General features: G+C 44.1%; 1 long non-coding RNA gene across 1 annotated transcript; it reads right to left on the minus strand.

Moving 5' to 3' along the window:
* Positions 1–16,041: 16,041 nt before the first annotated feature.
* LOC123648271 lies at positions 16,042–20,983 on the minus strand. The gene is made up of 2 exons (XR_006738544.1): positions 19,790–20,983; positions 16,042–17,053 (listed from the first exon to the last, which is right to left on the minus strand). It is a non-coding gene; the product is annotated as an uncharacterized LOC123648271 (long non-coding RNA).
* Positions 20,984–21,214: the final 231 nt, after the last annotated feature.

Raw genomic sequence — 21,214 nt, forward strand, 5'->3', positions numbered from 1 at the left:
TTCCACCTGTGGACCAGACCCTTTGTACCACCTAAGGTCGCATGTCCTGATTTTCTTGGCCCCTGAGGAAGGAAAGGAGCTGGCTTATTCAGGAATCCCTGAGCAGGCTCTCTTCTAAAGCAGGGCACTGGCTGTGTCGGGGAGAAGAACAGAGGTTGCAGGTCCTGGTTAAACCCTGTCCTGGCCAGTCCCATCCCCTCTCCCGATCACGGGTTGGAGACAGTGTCATGCAGGGGAAGGGAGCTGGTGTTGATTCAGGAATTCTGGCCCCGCCAGTGACCAGCAGGGTGACTTTGCCCAAGTCATTTATCCTCTCTAAACCTCAGAGTCCTAATATCCTAAATGGTGATGACAGGGTTTTTGCAAAGATCTGGTGAGCTAAGCCCTCCAGACCCACTGACTCTGTCATATGTCTTGCCTGAATTCTCAGGCAGAAGCTGTCTTTCCCATGTTCCCTCCTTGATACTCTTGCAGCACAGCGTTTATACAGCTCATAAGACACTGGCTCATGACAGTTCATGTGGTTTGTATTCTCTGCCAGACTATTGCTCCAGTTAGGGTAATGTTAGCGGCCATAACCCTTAAAACCCCATGTTTTAGAGGCTTAACTCAGTAGAAGTATATTTATCACTTGGTTGATGGATACCTCCAGGCAGAAATTCAGAGACTCGGGTTCCCTCTGTCTTATGGCTCTGTTCTCCCCTAGACGCTTGGAGTTGCGTATGTGCAGCCAAAACCTGGGATGAGTGTGCAGAGGAGACGCTGCTGCTTCGTAACTACCCTTGTGTTACTTCTGCTCACACTTCACTGGTGACAACAGTTATGTAGTTTCACCTAATTGTGAAGGAGGCCACGTATTAATACTAATCCTTGCACAAAAAGAGAACTATGACTATTTGGTGGACAGCCTGCTGTCTCTTCACAACTAAGATCCCGGGAGGGCGAGGCATCGTGCTCCCCCTGTTTTGGCACTGTACACACTTCCGGACACAGATACTCAGCACGGGCGACTTGCATCCTCTGTGTATTTCATCCCTGTAAATTTACCCACTCAAAGAAACTGAGAGAAAGAAAACAATCTCAATAGTGCCTGCATTCCTGTCTGCCAACCCCAGGCAATGGTCGTACACCTGCAACAGGGGTCTGCAAACAACAGCCCCTGGGCCAAACCCTGCCCACTGCGTGCTTTGTAGATGAAGTGTCATTGGAACACATCCATGCCCACTTGTTGACTTGTTGTCCATGGCTGCTTTCATGTTACAATGGCAGAGTTGAGGATTGGTGACAAAGACCAAAAAAAGCCTAAAATGTGTGTTCTCTGGCCTCTTCTGAAAAATCTGGCTGAGCCCCGCTCTAGGAAGAGAGCATGAGATGGGAGACTCAACTCACTGTTTTCCTGTCAGTATGTGTTTGCTCTCCCACTGAGAGTGTGCATCTTGTGCCGACTGTGATCATCAGCCTCTTGTTTAAAGACACGTGTTTGTAATACCACCTGGTGTTTAAATGCAAGCCAGCTACTTTGTGAATGAACAGACCATGTAGACCGTACAGTTATTTGAGGAAGTTGTAAGGACAATGTTTACCTCACACACTCTCTTCAGAGTCTATTGCTCCTTATAAAATGTGACTCTGCTGTAATGGCATGTTGAATGGACGCGCTAAGTGGATATGCCAACACTTCGAAAAGTTAAAGCAACCATACAAAGCAGAGTATGACTGTTACTTTTGTTTCTAACTTATATTTCCAGAGATAGACACCCGCTATGTGAATCCAAGGAGGATAACCTCTCATCCCCAAGACGCTCAGTAGAAGTTGATGTCCTGCTAGTTTGGGGATTGACTGCCTGTATCTCCTTCTTGGGTAGCTCATTGTCAAACACAAAACAATCACTTTTTTTTTTTTAAAGATGGAGAGGTGCATTACAGACTTTCTAACTAGCAAACAGTGAAAAGGAGTTTGACATCTAAATATATGATCCGAAGTCAGAGGACTTCAGATATACACTGGCCTCGGACTGGGAAGACAGGGCCGTTTGGCTGAAGGCCGTGTCTGCCCAGGTCTCAAGGGGCTCGAAGGCACCGAAGGCTTCGTGTGGATCTGGTGGACCTGCCCTGCTGAGGCTCTAAAGTGCACCGACTCTCAGTGCGGTTTTCACAAGCCTGATCGAACACATGCCCCAGGGAGGCTCTAGTAGGGTGGCCATGTATTTACCCTTATTCTAAGGTCACTGTTTGTGATCTAAATATTTTTGTAAACTCTTTTAGACTTACATTCAGAACCTGTGGCACATTCTTTTAAATGCTCCGAATTTGTTTGGATTTAGAGTAGACTTTTGTTTTTATATTTCAACTAGTTTTAAAAAAATATTTTATTAAAATATAACATACAACCATTATGCATTGCTGGTGGAAATGCAAACAGTCATTTTGAAAGACAGTTTGTCAGTATCTTACAAAACCAAACATATTCTTATATGATCCAGCAATTGTGTCCCTTGGTATTTATGCAAATGGTTTAAAAACTTATATTCACACAAAAACTGGCACACAAATGTCTATAGAAGCAGCCAAAATGTCCTTCAGTAGGTGGATAAATAAACAGACTGTAGTACATCCAAACAATGGAACATTATTCAGTACTAAAAAGAGCTGAGCTATCACACCACAAAAAAAGACATGGAGGAAGCTTAAACATATATTACTAAGTGAAAGAAGCCAATCTATAAAGGTTACATTTTGTAATATTCTAACATATGACATTCTAGCAAAGATAAAACTATGGAGATAGTAAAAGGTGCAGTAGTTGTTGACGGTTCAGGGGGAGCAAGGGACGAGTCCATGGAGCACAGAGAGATTTTAGGATAATGAAACTATTCTGTCAGATATTCTAGTGGTGGATACATGTCACTGTACATTTGTCTAAACCAGAATGTACAGCACTGAGAGTAAACCCTAATGAAACTTAGGGACTCTGGGTGATTATGATGTGTCAATGTAGGTTTCTCCATTGGAACAAATGTACCATCCTGGGGGGGTATGTTGACAGTTTGGTGAGGCTGTGCGTGTGCAGGGGCCTGGGGGATATGAGAACTTTCTGCACCTGCCACTCAATTTTTCTGTGAACCTAAAAATGCTCTGAAAAATTGTCTGTTTAAAACCAGATACATACAGTAAGTGAACAAATCATTAGTGTATGGGTTCATACATCTTCACAAATTGAACACACCTATGAAACCAGCATCCAGCTCAAGAAACAGACACCACCATATCCCTAAAAGTCCTTCACTACCCACATTCAGTCACTGACAACTCTCTACCAGAGTAGTGACTAGCTGTCTTTTACCAGCATTTTTAGTTTTTCCTGCTTTTGGATGTTACACGCATGTAATCATGCAGCACACACACTTGGGAGTCTGGCTTCTTTTGCACAACAATACAGTTGCGAGGTTCAGTCATATTGTTGTGTAAGGTTAAACTTGTTCATTCTCTTTGCTAGGTGGTATTGCATTGTGTGTCGGATAGCTTTGTATCTGACTGTGAAGTCACCTCCCATGGGGACTTCTGGACATGGTTTAAGCAACTGAGAGACTGTCTAATTCCTTTGGTTGAAGTAAAACTCTCATTGAGAAATCTTTATTCATAAGGTGAGCCCAGTTTTCTCCAAGTCACATCCCATGTCCTGGGGCTTTCTGATGAGGCTCAGAACTTACTCTGTCCCCACAACAAACTGTGGCTTTGTTCTGGTTATACAGTCCCTCATGCTCAGATCTGACCTGTGTCAAAAGCTGCTGAGAGTCCAGCCAAAGCCAGCTGTGCAGCAGAGGAAATGACAGTCCTACTAAGTAAGGGTGATTATAAAGAGACCTTTTGCCACCTTTTGCAATTTATTTCACCTCTCTATACCCCAGTGTTTTATTCTGCAAAAGGGGGAGATCTATATTCTTCATCTTATTGGAAACTGTCTTAGCTTAATAGTGCTGCTATACCTGAGACCAGGTAATTTTCAAAAAACAGGAATTTATTTCTTACAGTTCTGGAGGCTGGGAAGTCCAAGACCAAGACACTGGCACATCCTCACATGGCGGAAGGCAGAAGGGCAAAGAGACCAAATGCTGGAGAAAGCCCCTTTTTCAAGGCCTCGATCCCATTCCCAAGTCAAGAGCCCTCATTTCCCAATCCCCTCTTACAGGCTCTACCTCTTAACACTAGCACATGGGCAATACCTGAATTTGGAATGGGGCACATTTAAACCACAGCAGAAACTATGAAAAAAAATGAGTTAAGAGTGATGAGCAACTTCTGAGAGATTCTTAAAAGTAAAAAATAAACTACTGTTGCTTTTGCTGTTAGAAGTTCTGTAAAAACTAATTTTAAAAAGGTTTCAAATGCTCTTGAAGATCTCTGAGTATGGCATTTCTAGATGGTTGTGTTAATTGCTAAATGTGCTGGACCCTCCCTTAGTCACTGCCTTTGCAGGGCACCTGATCCCATGTCCCTTCCCGTCACATAGACAACTTGTGACCAGATTTCTGTTTTCGAGAAAGAATATTTTTGGAACAGAGAATCACAACAGGTAAGGAAGCTATTAGTAGCATGTATGCCATGAAGCACCTTGCAGATTACTTGTATTAAATTCCCACGCCTTTCATTAAAAAACACACATCTTTTCATTTTTATAAAGAACTTCCAAAAGACTAGAATGGTTGAATAAAAAGTAATCTAAGGTAGAAGGGAAGTGTGAAAGGATTTCTGCAGCCTGTTGCTCACTCCTCATTTTCTCCTGAACCAAATCCCACAGACAAACCACCCCAAACGTCAGCCTCGGGTTGATGCTTCTTGGCTCCTGTAGCAGATGACCACAGCCCCCGGGAACCCTGGTCTCTTGAATGCCAATGGCTTCCTACTACAAGCAAATCTGATACTGCTCAAGGGATTTCTCTGCCACTATTGTGCATTGCTCAGGACCCCCTCCAATCCAGGCCAAATGGATTTGATGGTTAAGCTTCTTCACTCCTTGCACAGGAAAATTCTGGGATCTGTTTTACACACTGTCCCAGAGGTCCTCAAAGGCATTGAGCCCCAATTTCCCACTGTAGCAACCTGGGCATCAATGCACTTTATTGGCATCCTCTCCTTCCTTTGCTCAACTTTCCACTCACCCAACCTCCAAAATAAACCACACGCACAAAAATCCTTGTCTCAGGGGCTGCTTCTAGGGGAACTCTAACTAAAACGGCCCTCCTTTTTTGGGAGTAATTTAGTTTATTTTGCTGCCCAAACTAACCATTGAACATAGACTCTTATTCATAAGACATAAGAAAGGAAAAAGAACGAAAAAGATGAAAATTTTTCCAGTGTTAGACTTTCTCAGCCTTGAAATTCACATGGGAAAAAAAACAGAAAAAGAAATCTGTTGAGGAAAAAAGATTATAGAATCAGAAATCCCCATGTTTGGCAGCATTTATGAAGCATACTTTTGTTAACAGTGTCGTCTAGAGAATTATAAAAATGAGTTTTCTGATGAGAGAATTAGATTGCCCATAAAAATAAAAATAGTCACTCTATGAAAATTTAAAAAATTATCACAGGTAATTCTGATGCAAACCCAGGACTAAGATCTGCTATTCTATTTGTTTAAGTTTATGACATTAAAATGACATTATGATGGCAACGATTTCTGTGAGCCAGGCATTGTGCTAAGTTCTTTGCATATGCTGTCTCCTCTAATTATGACATCAACTTGCAAGGCAGGATTTTGTTGTTGCTGTTGTTATCTGCAATTTGTAGATGATGTGTTTGTGCTGAAAGAAGTCAAGGAACCTGCCTGAGACTACACAGTCTCTTGCTTTGTAACTGAAGTTCAGGTTGACATTCAGCCCCCTGCCTTTCTCTGGTGCCATGTGTTTGAACACTTTCTCTCTTTCTTGACCAAATTTGCCAAAGATTGAGCTCATCACAGAGCCAGTTTCATTTTTATTGATTAACTTATAATTTCTTTGTAAATTATTTTTTCTTCTTCTTTCCTTCGATTATTTTGTTTTTGCACTTCCTGGTTTGAAAGTTGAGATCATTTAACTTGTCTTTTATGCCAATAAACTTGTTTATTTCTATTCATTGGCTTCTGAGTACCTTTGTGGCTGCATCCCATAAGGTTATCCATGTAATGCTCTTGTTAAGTTATAAATAGTTTGTAATTTGCTTATATTTTTATTAAACTTGGGAGCTATTTGAAAATATTCTCGAAAGATTTCAGGTGTAGATTTTTTTGTGTGGTTATCTTTTTGTTGTAGATTTCCAACTGTATTACACTGTGGTCAGTGAATACATACTAACAACATTTCCTTTTTGTTCTATTAACAGAACAGGACAGGTTCTAGAATTTCCATCTGGATGGAAGAGAAAACTGCACTTCTACTGGCTTCGTATCTTTTACCTAAAATTGAAGAAATTTCAAGTATCCATGTGAAAGAATGGAAGGGGTGGCTGAGGAGGATTATGAGAAAGCTGAAATCCTTCTCCTTATCCCCAAGTCTGCTGATACAGACCATTAAAATAATCTTTGTATTCCCTCCCCACATTGTGTATGTCCTAGCTTAGTGACTTGGTCAGAACAAATCTTCAACATGTGTTGACTTGAATAGTTACACCCACCATATGTACCGACATAGGCAGCATCAGCAGTGAGAGCAAGAAGACTTTGAGATGAAATCAGGGCGACCAGGAGTTACCAAGTGCCATGAGGAAGGAAGTGAGGATTGAACAGGGTCCCATAGGCTGAACAAGACGAGGCAGAGTGGCACGCAGAGGCAGGGGGTTTCCAACACCTAGAGAAGCACCATCCTCAACCTGCTGGGAGGGAGCTAGTCATGTTCATCTGCATAAGTGCAGAAATGTAACAAGTAGAGTTGGCAGCAAAGAATTCACGCTGTAGAATACTGGGAAATCTAGGTGATTGAGCAGGATGGGGCCGGCATGATTAGGAATTTTAAGTTTAGAGCAAGGACTTTTGTTTCATATGGGAAGTGGGAGTCACTGTTGGAGAGGCTGGACAAGTGTGTTAGGAGGTTAATCCATTGGTGATGGGTAAGGTGGGTTAGAAAGGAGAGGACGGAGTGGTAACAAAGATGGTGGCATAAGTCTAGGGGGGAATTCTGAAGGAAAATTTGCTGGGATGGGGGACTCACTGCATGTGGGGTGGAGAATAGGGAGGAGGCAGAGATGACTCCCTGGTGCCCAGTCTGGCAGGCTGGGAGGTGGTAACAGCATTTAAGAACAAGGGAGTAGGTGTGAAGGAGAGAGCATGGGTTTGGTTTTAGGTATGTTGAGGCTGAGAATATCTGAGAGAAAAGGCTTGAAAGTCATCAGACTGTAGAAGAGAGAGGTGTTAGAAAGGTTGCAGAGAAAGCCACAGGAACCAGGGAGAGAAAACGTCAAGGAAGCATGCGTGCATGCATGTGCATATATGTGTACATGTATGTGTGCACCTGTGTGTATGTGTAAGGGGAGGGGTCAGGGGAGCTGTCAGCTATGTCAAATGCTGCACAGAAATGAGAGCAGCATGGCTAGACAAAGCACTTGAGATTGGGCCTTAAGGAATACTGTTTCAGTTAATGCGATGGTGACAATCAGGATGATCAGGTTGCAAAGATTTAGGGGAGAAGGGGCAGCAAATCAGGTGGGGTGATGGGCCCAAAGGGCACAAGTCACTTTACTATGTCTAACCACCCCTCCTTTAATTTCTCCAACAGCTTTAGACAAAGATCTTAGACGTGGAGGTGCCCTTGGAGAGTAGGTGCTGGGGGAGGCTGGGATTTCGCCTGCAGAGTGCCTGCACAGAAACCAAGGGGGAGCTTCAAGACATTGCTGTGGAGCTCACTGGGTTCATGGCAGGAAACAGAGAGCTTTAGGCCATTGAGAAATTAGGATTAGAGGAGAAACGCCAAGTCCCAAAATCTTCCAGGTTGGCAAAAAATGGACCTCAATAGTAGTGAAAGCCATGAAGGAGCCAAGCCAGGGTGCATGTGCAGGGCATGGACTTTGCTGAGCAGCTGATAAAAGTTGCTGGACTCAGGACATCTTCTCCCTGGAGAAGGTGGGTGTGAAAGTGAGGCTGCCCTGCCCTGGAGCAGCAAGGGGTGTGATGGGTTTGGGGTTTCCATGGTGATCAGAAGTGACTACTCATGCCCGAATAGTTTCCACTTGTGGAGTTTTCTGTCCACTCATGTCCACTCTCATCCTCTCAAGTCCACTCATGTCTACCCACATCCACCCACATCCACCCCCGTCCACTCACATCCACCTGCATCCACTCATGTCCACCCACATTCACCAATGTCCACTCACGTCCACTCATGTCCACTAGCGTCCACTCATGTCCACCCACATGTATTCATGTCCACTCATGTCCACCCACATCCTCTCAGGTCCACCCATATCCTCCCATGTCCACCCACGTCCACTCACATCCATTCATGTCCACTCATGTCCACCCACATCCACTCATGTCCAGTCATGTCTATTCACATTGCTTCATGTCCACTCACGTCCACTCAGGTCCACCCACTTCCTCCCACGTCCACTCATGTCTATTCATGTCCACTCACATCCATTCATGTCCACCCACATCCACTCATGTCCAGTCACGTCTATTCACATTGATTAATGTCCACTCATGTCCACCCATGGCCACACACGTCCACCAATGTCCACTCTCATCCACCCATGTCCACTCACGTCCACTCACATCCACTCATGTCCACTCATGTCCATTAATGTCCAGTCACGTTCACTCATGTTCACTCTCCTCCACTCATGTTCACTTACATCCACTCATGTCTATCAATGTACACTCATCTCCTCTCATGTTCACTCATGTCCACTCTCATCCACTCACATCCACCAATGTCCACTCATGTCCTCTAATGCCCACCAACATCCACTCATGTCCACTATTGTCCGCTCATGTCTACCCATGTCCATCCATGTCCACTTGTGTCCACTCTCATCCACTCACACCCACGGATTTCCACTCTCATCCGCTAATGTCCACTGATGTCCACCCACATCCACTCACGTCCATTCATGTCCACTCACATCTACTAATGTTCACTCATGTCCATGCACGTCCACTGAAGTCCACCCACATCCACTCATGTCCACTCATGTCCTCATATGTCCACTCATGTCCACACACGTCCACTTACGTCCACTATCGTCAACTGATATCCATCCACATCCACTAATGTCCACTAATGTCCAGCCACATCCACCCACATCTATTCACTTCGATTCATGTCCACCCACATCCACCCAGGTCCACTAACGTCCACTCACGTCTATTCATATCCATCCACGCCCACTCACATCCACTAATGTCCACTCATTTCCAGCCATGTCCACTCACGTCTATCATGTCGATTCATGTCCACTCACATTCACTCACATCTATTCAGGTCGATTCATGTACACTCACATCCATTCATGTCCACTCATGTCCACCCATGTACAGTCATGTCCACTCATGTCCACTCCTGTGGACTCATGTCCACTCTCATCCACTCATGTCCACTAATGTCCACTCGCGTCCACTAATGTCCACTGATGTCCACCCACATCCAGTCATGTCCACTCATGTCCACACACATCCATCCACGTCCACTCATGTCCACCCACGTCCACTCATGTCTACTATCATCAACCAATATCCATCCACTTCCATCCACGTCCACTAATGTCCTCATGTCCAGTAATGTCCACTCATGTCCAGCCACATCCATCCATACCCACTCACGTCGATTCATGTCCACTCACATCCATTCATGTCCACTCATGTCCACAAATGTCCAGTCATGTCCACTCACATCCATTCATGTCCACCCACGTCCACTCATGTCCAGCCATGTCAACTCACATTTATTCACGTCAATTCATGTCCACTCACATCCATTCATGTCCACTCATGTCCACCCACATCCAGCCATGTCCACTCATGTCTAGCCACGTCCACTCATGTCCACTCCTGTGGACTCATGTCCACTCTCGTCCACTCACATCCACTAATGTCCACTCATGTCCAGCCATGTCCACCCATGTCTATTCATGTCCACTCACGTCCACTAATGTCCACCCGTATCCACTCATGCCACCCACATCCACTCATGTCCACTGTCGTCCACTCACATCCACTGATGTCCACTCACACCCACTCATGTCCACTCATGTCCACCAAAGTCCACTCACATCCTTTCATGTCCACTCACGTCCACAGTGCTGATCTGCAGTGGAGGCCATAGTTGAAACCCTTTTCAATGAAAGAAAAAAAAATAATGCCACATAAAATATGGTGATGGAAGAGGGTTGATTGTGAGCGCAATGGTGCTTTCAGCCACTGGGAGCTTGCAAAGCATCTGAGGCTTTCTTCAGGGACATGGTGACCCATTCAGGAAGAGGATTCCTTTCACTCCTGAGTGACTATAGGGGTCTGTTAGGAGAAGGAGCAAGGAGACAGTCACAGATTTCAATTTGTTTAAAGGTTGATTCTGGGAACGAAGGCTGGCCCAGGACAAACCTGAACCAATGGAAGCTTCTTGCACCTGTTCCTTCCCAGGCTGCCCCCTACTATGTCCTGTTTTCAAATACCCTCCTGTGAGCCCTGGGGTCCTGGTCCCATTGTGGAACCTTATTTAGACCTGGTTAAGCCCCCACACCTTCCCTCAACTTTCTTTCCTCCATCACAGAACATCTGACCAACATCCGATCACCTCAGGCCTTCCTCATCTCCAGCTGTCTGTGTCATGTGTTACCTCTAGGGAAACTGAACAGTAACCGTGTGCAGGTAACAACGCAACCCAAAGCAGCAGCGGCCTACAGGGAGAAGTTTCAGGTGCCGCTCGCTCCCCATAATCGTGGCACACTCAGCGTTGGGGGAGGAGTGTCAGCTTTCAAGTAGAACAATCTTGGGTCAACATGGGGAGTCCCACTACCTCCCAGCTGCAGTCCTTGGGTACACTGCTGAACTCGCTGAGCCTTGGTTTCTTCACCTATGAAGGACAGATCGTGTTATCTATTCCCCAGGGTTGAAAAGCTGAGCCATGATGAACGTCATGAGCTCAGCCTGGTGCCTGGAACAAAGTAGATTCTTTGTTCCATTGGTTTATGGCCGCTTTCAAGATCTAGCCAGCACCTGGCACAGAGTGGATGTTCAATAAGTATTTATTAAATGTAAGAATGACAATTGAGGTGAGGAGTTATGAGATTTTATTCATGCTTTAGAATGGTGATTCTATTTGTGCAAAGGGGTGAAAGAAAGCAGTCACATCTCCAGGGTGGTGGATGTTAGCTGTTAGTTACCAGAACACTCCTTCTTACCTGACCACAGAATGCCTTCTTCTTAAGTAAAACCTGTTCTTTTTTGTCCAAATATCCAAGTCTCTGGCCCAGCGATTACTGCGCAGTTGGAAGTATGCCTCAAGCTAAGCCAATGAGAACCTTCTCTGGGACTTTCCTGCGAGATGCAGCAGCTCCCTTCTACGGATGCTGGCATTGCTCAGCCAGGGGGTGAGTCTGGAGCCAGCCACCACCTTGCTAGAGCAGCAGGCAGACTAAGGTCAAGCAGCCACCCACGGCGCTGAGTGCTGGAGAAACTGAGCTCTGACAACATCCCTTGTGGTCCCAGCTCCAGCTGTGCCTGCAACCTCCACAAGTCTCCATTAGGCAAGCTGTTAAGCTCCCCTCTTTAGCTTGTCACTTAGAGGTAGAGCTTTGTCCCATGTCACCATGGCAGTCCTGACTAGTACAATCAATTAGGGGACTATTTCAAAAGTTTCCATGACTGCTACAACTTGACAGCAATGTAAGAAAGACTTTGAAATCTACTGCAGAGGCACTTTACTATACATTTAACCAAGGAGCTCTGTCTTAAGCAAAAGTCTTAGTAAACTTAAAAGTGTTCTCATCCATACCATGTGTCTGTTTTCAGTTTGCACCGTAAATGTGGTGCCAGGGACGCAGCGTACGTGTGGTGGGATGAGATGGCAAGGATTACCTCTTGTGCGTGGTGGTTGTTATTCCTGCAGTTCCTTTACTTGCCCCTCACTTGTTTCCATCTCCGTCTCCTTTAGAGTTCAACTCCCGAGGGCTCGGGTTCTGACACGAGCCATGTATCTCCCCTGTGTTCCCCAGACAAGGAGGTGGAAACTTTTAGGATGGAGTAGAGCAAAATACACTGATGAGGAAGAAGAGACAGAGTTAGGACAGGGCAGGGAGCCTGGCCCATTCTTCTTCCTGGAACTCCTTTTCAAATTTGGAAATCTGAGTGGAGAGGACTCGTGTGACTTCCATGGCGAGGCCCGGGGATCCAGCGTGGCTCAGAGCCAAGTCCTGTAAACCATCAGGGTAGGTAGCGGTAGAGTGGAAATTACATGGGATGAGCTGAGTGGAGAGGAGAGGACCAGCTCGGTCTCTGGGTTCCCAGCGGGAGGATGAGAGCTGGCAGCCTGTAGGGGCCTTCTCGTGGCCGGAGCCAGGGAGGATGAGTGGAGCACCCATGATGGCTGCACAGGCCGACAGCAAGTCTGTCCCCTTGCCCCCACCAGGGCTACAACAACACGCACAAGCCCTGCTTCTCTTCCCCTGGGCTTTAGGGTTAGCTCCAGGAAGGCACAAGGACGGGCAAGAAATCCTGAGACTGAGTTTTAAACCTGAAGTGCTTGAGACATCATCAAATTTGACAGTGTTTTCCTGGAATTAATAAGATCACATTTCTGTTCATCAGGAAGAAATGGTGTATTTAAGAGAGAAATTAAATTCTGTTAGAGGGAAAAAAGTTACACTTTCTTACCCTTGAGTTTGTGACTTAGGAAATTTGTAACCACTATGTATCCTTCTGGGTACTGATCTTTAGTGTCAAGGCAAACTCTTTAGTTAAAGGAAAAGGGAAAGAGGTTTACCAGCAACACGATTCACCAGCAAGCTTCCCCTTCTGTGTATGTGGTCCACAGCCAGGCTCCCCATGTCACCATGGCTTCTGTCTGGTGGGATGCCACCCTTCACTAGCAAGAGGATGACCAGACTCCCATCTCTGATTTTAAAATGCATATTTTCCCAAGATTCATTGATTTGTGCAAATAAAACCATTTAGGGTCTTTCAGGCAGTGGTGCTCAAACTTCAGCATGTACCAAAATTACCTGGTGGGGAAGAAGGCAGGATGGTTGATAAAATGCAGATTCCCAGTTCTGATCCCTGAATTTTGATTTTGACGTAGGTGATCCTTGGTACACTCTTTGGGAAACAGTGTTAAGGGTATTGTATACCATTTGGGGTTCCTGAAAGGCTCCCAGAATGGAAAAATAACTCATTCACATTCTTTCCTGCAGATTAGTTCTAAAGGCAAACCAAAGTTTTTGAGGGGGAAAAATCACGTGAAAGGTAGTTTCTCTAGAAAGTTGACAGCAACTAGGAGAATAAACTTTCCTGGAAACAGACATGACATCTTAATCATTGGTACTGGGGAGCTATAATGCCAGACTATAGAAAGCTTAAGTAAAACTGTAGCTCTTTTTCTTTTATTAAAGAAAGCAAGCCCAGGAGTACAATACCAGAACAAGCACTAATTCAAGAAGCTTGCTGGCATGACATGGCCAGTCACGCCAGTGATATGGATAAAAGCTTTGAGCACATGAGTAATTTCAGTGGAAAGGCTTTATCGCTTTTTATTTTCTGGGCATTTACAGGAGGATAAACATGCTGGTACATATCATATATGGATTGGAAGTCAGCAGCAAAATGCAAGCAAAGACCACCAGATGCAGTTGACAGACAGACATGGTTGCTTAGCAACCAGGCAAACTACAGAATTCTCTCTCCCTTTCTTTCTTTTTTTATTGGGAGCCAAGGATCAAGCTGCTAACAGTTTGGGTTCTAGAGGTCAAGCATATTTCAGTGAAATTAACTTTCCTCAGTCAATCAGTCAAGCACTCCTACTAGGTTAGTAGTGCCATTTCCTTAGTTTGAAACAGATGAATGCATGGGATCGTGACGTGAGGGCGGTAGATGGATAGCAGAGGCTAGGCAAGGTGGGGACCATAGCTTTCTGAACTCTGTGGTTCTTTCTCTTTGCAGTCTTCTATCAGCCCGAGAGGAGTGGGGTTCACGTGAGCAGCTCAGCTCCCTTACTCTTTGAAAATGAAGGTGAAAAGTCACTTTGCAGCCCCAGCTTCCTCTTGGTCTTGAGTCAACTTTGGGGTGTACACCGCCTGCATGAGGACAGGCTAGTTTCATGGCCTGTGCGTGGCTCAGTTTAAATGGGGAGCATAATTCCCAGGCCAGGGGGGTTATAGGTGTTACTCTCCAAACCTTGTCTCAATGCCCATGTAAGGCCATGTCCTTTGATGTCTTAGGACACTGGACACAGGGTAGGGGAAATCATCTTTCCAAATAAGTCTGTCAAGTATCATTGGGGATCTGAGAGGGGTTGAAGGAGGGAGGGCTGTCCGGCCCACATGACAGTTTTCTGCTTGGAAGCCCCACATCCAGGTGTGCCATTGGTTCACTTCACATGGCGACCACGCAGCAGCTCCTCGCACATGGCTGAGCAGAGCGTGAGCAAGGCTCCCCCACCCTGCAGACACTCAGAGTCTGAGCCTGGTCTCGTTAGGCTGTTGTCTAGCCCCTGTCACGTTTCCCGCCCCCCCCCCCCCCCCCCCCGTCCTCAATTACTCCCACCTGAGCAACTGCCTTGGTGGAGAAGCACTTTGAACTGAAACTGTCTTGGTGTTTGCATCTTACGTTGAGCTTTAATTGTAGTTCTCCACCTGCTTCTGCGCTCCAGGACATCTCTGCGGAAGCCGGCGTGGCTCATTTAGAACCTAGGGAATCCCAGCAAGGCTGGTGAAAACCTCAGGGGCCTAGCAAAGGAGAATCCACAGTTCATTTCTTTGTGGGTTGCCACTAACTTCCTAAGAAGCTTATCCCTGTGCCCATGAACAGACTAACATTCATCTTAGGAAGAATTTGGGATGTTGAGGCCATTGTTCCTAAAATACTTTCTTCATTCTCTTGCTGCAAAAGGAGCTGAACACCAGAAATAAGTAAGCCAGTGAAACAGTTCAGCTGTTGAAAAGCTTATGCACTCAAAGCAATCAGAGGGTGATTTTTTTTTTTTTTTTGAGACGAGTCTCACTCTGTTGCCCGGGCTACAGTGAGTGCCATGGTGTCAGCCTAGCTCACAGCAACCTCAAACTCCTGGGCTCAAGCGATTCTCCTGCCTCAGCCTCCCGAGTAGCTGGTACTACAGGCACATGCCACCATGCCTGGTTAATTTTTCTATATATATTTTTAGTTGTTCATATAATTTCTTTCTATTTTTAGTAAAGACAGGGTCTCGCTCTTGCTCAGGTTGGTGTTGAACTCCTGAGCTCAAATAATCCACCTGCCTCGGCCTCCCAGAGTCCAAGGATTACAGGCGTGAACCACCATGCCCAGCCGAGGGCCATGGTTTTGAGTAGTTGGGGAAAAACATTTTATGGCTGGGACTGTTCCATTCTAAGGCCTGAGAACTTAGAGTGAACCTAAACTAGTTACTGATAAGAACTACTCCTAATATACTGCCCATGCCTTGGGTGATGCTAGAGCTATTTGATTCAGTGTGAAAAGAATTTAATTTAGTAAATAATATCAACCAAATTGGTAATTCCATGGTGTAAGGGCACATCAAAGGCCTGCCTAACTCAATTCTTTGCTTTCCCCAAGTTGAGTTAGAATCACGCAAGGGTCACCTGTGAACCTTTGTATCTTTATCCTTGGTTATTAACTGTATGCCTGGGGAGGAAGAGGGCAGGGAATTGGCAAAATGGGGAAAATGGACTACAGAGAAGATAATGACAGAGATGTACATTGTTTGGGCTTCAGAGTCTGAGGAATCTCTATAGAAAAATCTTTGAGTGGGAGGTGTCACCCAAGATAAACATTCCCTGTAATTTTAGTCCAACAGGTGTTGGAAATAACATTTTCCTAAGGATGCCCCATGGAATTAACCATCTGGGTAGAGTATGCCCATCTTTAATGTATTTATTGTCTTTTGGTTTTAACCATTTGTGAAGACTTTCAATTTGGGAAATTGACATTTAACTAAAGTGTCAACTCTAAAAGCTTAGCTTGAGGATAAAAATTGGAATGGAGGAAAGTAGGTAAAAAGGGATGGCAGCACAGGTGAGTTGCCATCGCTGATTTCCTGCAGAGTCATCCACAAAGCACTTGAATCAGAAGGTAGTGTGGGGAGGTCTGAGACACCAGGAGTTGGCGCATAACACGACATAAGAGGAATAGGCATTTTGGAGGATATCGGGTGACCTGGGGACATCTCAAGGTGGCTCTGTGCATTTCCAGTCTCCAATGAATATGAGCCAGAACTCTGATATTTTTTAACATGCCTATTGAATCTTAAGAACTTCAGGGAAGCAAGACTGTTTCTGAGACGTGTTTTCCACATTTATATCCTGGGACCTGCAGGGAGAAACATGAGGAAGGATTAGGGTTTTTTCTGGTCCCCAAATGTCCTGGCTTTGGATACAAGCAGTAGGGTGAGAGGACACTATCCTCAGCCCTCAGAGGACACACACAGAGAATGTAAGGACTTTCAGACCAGGGGTGGTCAGTCCTGGAACCTGTGTCTGTGACGAAGTGTGACGCCAGCGGGCCCCAGGGACTGCTGAGACTTGGAGCAGGCATCACCACGGGGCGGCGCTCTGCCCCAGCTTTCAGTCACTCCTTCTCGTCTTCCTCCAGGTTAGCCTTGTGTTTGTACTTGGACGTTCCAGCCTTATCAGAGGACTGGCCAAATGTTTACCTTTTACAGACTCCGCATTTCCGATGTACTTACTGTCTTAGTCCGTTTGGGCTGCTGTTCCACAGACTGGGTGGTGTTTAAATAACAGAAATTTATTTCTCACTGTTTTGGAGGCTGAAAGTCTAAGATCAGGGTGCCACCATGGTAGGGTTTGGTGAGGGCCCACTTCCAGGATGCAGACTGACAGCTTCTCAATGAATTCTCACTTGCTAGAAAAGAGGTGGAAAGCTCTCTGAGGTCACTTTCATAAGGCCACTAATTCCATTCACGAAGGTGCCACCTTCATGACCTAATTAACTCTCAATGTCCCCATCTTCTAATGCCATCCTATTGGGGGTTGGGGTTTTAACATATGAATTTGGGGGAAACAAACATTAAGCTCATTGAGCTTATGGTACAAGAGTAACTAACCAAAGCATGCTAGTCTCTCAGTTAATCAAATCTATATTCATTTCTTAAGCACCTAATTTCATCCAAGGCTCTGGATTCAGGCTGCCTGAGACTGAAACCTCCATTAGCTAATCTGTAGATGAGTTACTTAACATTTCTGTGCCTCAGTTTTTCTATCTGTAAAGTGGGGTAATAGAATCTGCTCATGTTCCTGGCACAGGGTAAGTACTATGTAAATATTTGCTATTATAACTATTAAAAATCTTCATTCAAAGTGGGGACTATCAAGGTAACCAACGATTCTAATTAGATGGGTTCTGGTTAATTGAAAATCTTCAGTAAATAGGCAAGTCTTGAAAAATAAGTCATCTCTAACTGTGAGAGAAAGAATGCATGGCACAGCGGGGTCTGGAAGTATCAGGCATTGAAAAGGTGTCGTCAGGGTGACACTCCTTCCCAGAGCAGCGTGGCATCTATGCAGACGCTCCCCAAGTACCAGCTGGTTGTCAAGAGCTTATCTTGGCTGCAGCTCTTATCTGATGCTCCCAGGTTTGGGTGCCAGGGCAGGTTGCACCATGATTTGGGAAGTTTCTCTCTCCTTTTTCTGGGTTCTGTAAGGAACAGCTCTTTTGCCATAGCAACAGGTCCCTGAAGATTGTTTCACTTGCCGTAGCTTCCCCCAGATAGGTCCAAGGTTGGGGCCCTCTAGGGATAAGATAGCTTATCCCAGCAGGAAAAGACTGTAACTTCAATTACCTGCATTAAATAAAGTTAGTCCCTGGGGCAAGACCCCAGCAGCTCAGGGAGCATCAGTTGCTGGGTACCAGTGGCCTCTGGTCTACACAATGCCCAGCGTCAGTATGGCTCATTTCTGCCTTCTAATCTGTAATTACTAAAAAACTCTTATCTCCATTTTAACCAAAATTAATTTCTGGTGTTTGGTACATAACCACTCAAATTTAAAATGCCTCTCATTTGAATAATAATTAGTTGTAATCAAATTTTAAAATAATTTGCCTCCCCTTTGAATATTTACCATCTGATATTTTAATTTATATCATGATTTTCTCCTAAATTTGTCTTTTTACTTTTAATTATGATCGACACATAATTGCACCTACTATAATACCATGATAAAATTATTGCACAATGTCTACATGTACTGAAATATCACAATTGTACACCTATGTCCTTTTATAGAAATGCAGTTCCTATATAGCTTTATTCCCCTTTTACCCCTTTTTGCTATACTGTTAAATTTATTGTGCCTATATACTTACAAATGCAATAATATGTTCTTATAGTTATCTCTTTATCTATTTAAATAAGCTGAAGGAAGAGGGCAATGATATATGGAAAAATCTGTGATGTTAAAATTATTGCCCACTTTTGGTTCTCCTCATTTGTGGATTCAAGTTATTATCTGGAAGAATTTGCTCAGCACAGCATGCCTTCATTCCCATTCACCTCCTCTGTGCTGCTATTGGCAAGTACATTAAATTTCTATATGTTATAGCCCCCATAAAATTACAAATATATCTTTATACAGTTTCTTTTAAAAATGTAATGTAAGAAAAAATTCTTTTATACTGTTTTATAATTATATGATTACCTTTAATGGTATTCTTTGTTTTTCTTATGCATTCAAATTATTGTCTGGCCTCAATTTATTTCAGCCTGAAAAATTTCTTTTAGTATTTCTTATAAAATCTGTTTACTTGCAACAAATTGCCTTAGTTTTTATTTTTCTGGAATGTTTTTATTTCTCTTTTTAATATATAGTTTTTCTGGGTACAGAATTCTTGGGGGACAGTTTTTATTTGAGAATTAGACAAAACAAATTATAAAGAAGGATTTGAAAATCTTCCAAGAGGGCAAACAAGTGAAGACCTAAGAACGCTGACTGGATGGAGCAACAGAGTCAGAGTGACGGCCGCTGGTGACAGATCGGACTGGGCTGGAGGCAGCAGGGAAAACCGCAGTGGAAGACATGGGAGTCTGGGGACCAGGTGGTTCTGACTGCAGCCAAATGCAAAGTTACTGGTTACAGCATGAAAGATGGTACATGCGGGGTATGGCAGGCTAAACCCAAGCATGCGTAGGTCTGGCGCCTTGGGGAAAAACCATAGACTCACTGGGGGAAAGTTACCACTTTAGCATCAGATGGTATTTAATTAAGAAAGTGTACCACAAACATGGCAGTTATGATCAAGGTTAAGGTTAAGGTTAATATCAGAGTTTATGGTGGATGGGTGCCCCAGAAGCAAATATTAATAAAATGTGTCAGTTGCTAAGGATACTCTGACCATTTTATTCCACACACTCTAATGCTGAGTGTGTGAAGTAAAACATCCCTGTAAGTAGAAACAACAGAGGGGACTGGACAGGCTGGCAGAACACCCCACCATGGGAGCCTGGATGTGCACATTGAAATGAGGTATCTCGGTAAGGACAGCGCATAATCCAACCCTCCACCCTACCTGAGTGGAGGTTTTCTTTCTGCCCTCCAAAATGCACCTTCCCAAACTGGTTGGGGCAAAAGGGTAAAAAGATACCTTTGCATTCCGCTTTCTATGCCAGGTGCCCTGTCTCAAGGCCACGACCTCTGGGTGACAGAGCTCTTCACCTATGTAGATCTGGCACAGGGGGGATTTTCTTCATTTCCAAAAAAGTGGTATATAGGCGACCTGTGCCCTTGAAATCTCAGTCAGCAAAGATACACTGAATAATATGACATGGAAATGAAAAAAAAAGTTGAAAATTAGAGTTATTTTAAAACTTCTGTTTTGTTGACAACGACTGAGACCAGACAACCCACCTGGGAAAGATTACCTAAGAAAATGAGCTCACACATAAAATTTGAGACCCAGCTGTTGCTACTCTGTTTTTTTCCCAGAGATTAGGTAAATTCCGTTTTCTCTTATGAGGTTCCCCTTTCCAACAATGCCAGGGCCAGGGCCACCCTGCACCTACAGGTGACATGACAGTTAAGGGCCCTGGAGGGAGATGACTGACAGCATGCCTTCTTACATGTCTTAGGGACCACAATCCGCATCCACAGAAGGGCCCTAAGACTCAGCTGGTTTGAATGTGTTTCTCAGCTTCAGTAACAGTGAGATCTCAAGATTCAGGTGGGTGGTGAGAGGAGGCGGGATTTCCTCAATGACGTCTGTAATTCTCTCATATGTTGTTCTTATATCTCACTGAATTATAACTAATCAGTGATGTTTTGAGATAACATAAATTTCATTAACATTATGACCATATAAATTTATAGAATTTTGAAAGGCAATTTGTAATTTTGTGATGTAAGTAAATTGGAATTTTATGCCACTATTTACCATTTATCATTGTAATAAATTAGTACAACAAATTATTTTATGCATTTATGGATAAATTTTCCTTTTAAGGCACAACAAATCTGAACAAATCTAGAATGATTGACTCATACTTCTCTTTTTTTGTTAAGTTTGGAGATATCTTAGTATCTTTCTAATACTTTAAGACTAATGTCAAACTAATGTTTTTAAAACTTGAATAACAGTGTTACCTTATTATTAAAAATGTTCTTCTACATTTACTACCCCTACTTTTACTCTAAAAGTTTCAAATTGTAGTTAGCTTAATAAAACATTTTCACAAATAGCAACAAGTAAATTTCAATTTAGTTGCTGAAATTTACACGTTAACATTATCTGAACTCAGTAAGATTAGTGTCTTCTAGTGCATATATATATATATATATATATATTTTTTTTTTATTTCAGCTTATCATCATGGGGGTACAAAAGTTCAGGCCACTTACACTGCCCATGTCCCGCCCATCCCCCCAAGTCAGAACTTCAAGCGTGTCCATTCCCCAGACGGTGCGCCCTGCACTCATCATGTAGGTATACCCCCATATATATATATATTTAAATGAAGTACAGAGGGGATGGATTAAGGACACTGTTGAAAACAGAAGGGAGTAAAATGATGAC

Source organism: Lemur catta, chromosome 12 (genome assembly GCF_020740605.2).
Source record: "Lemur catta isolate mLemCat1 chromosome 12, mLemCat1.pri, whole genome shotgun sequence".
NCBI classification, from domain to species: Eukaryota; Metazoa; Chordata; class Mammalia; order Primates; family Lemuridae; genus Lemur; species Lemur catta.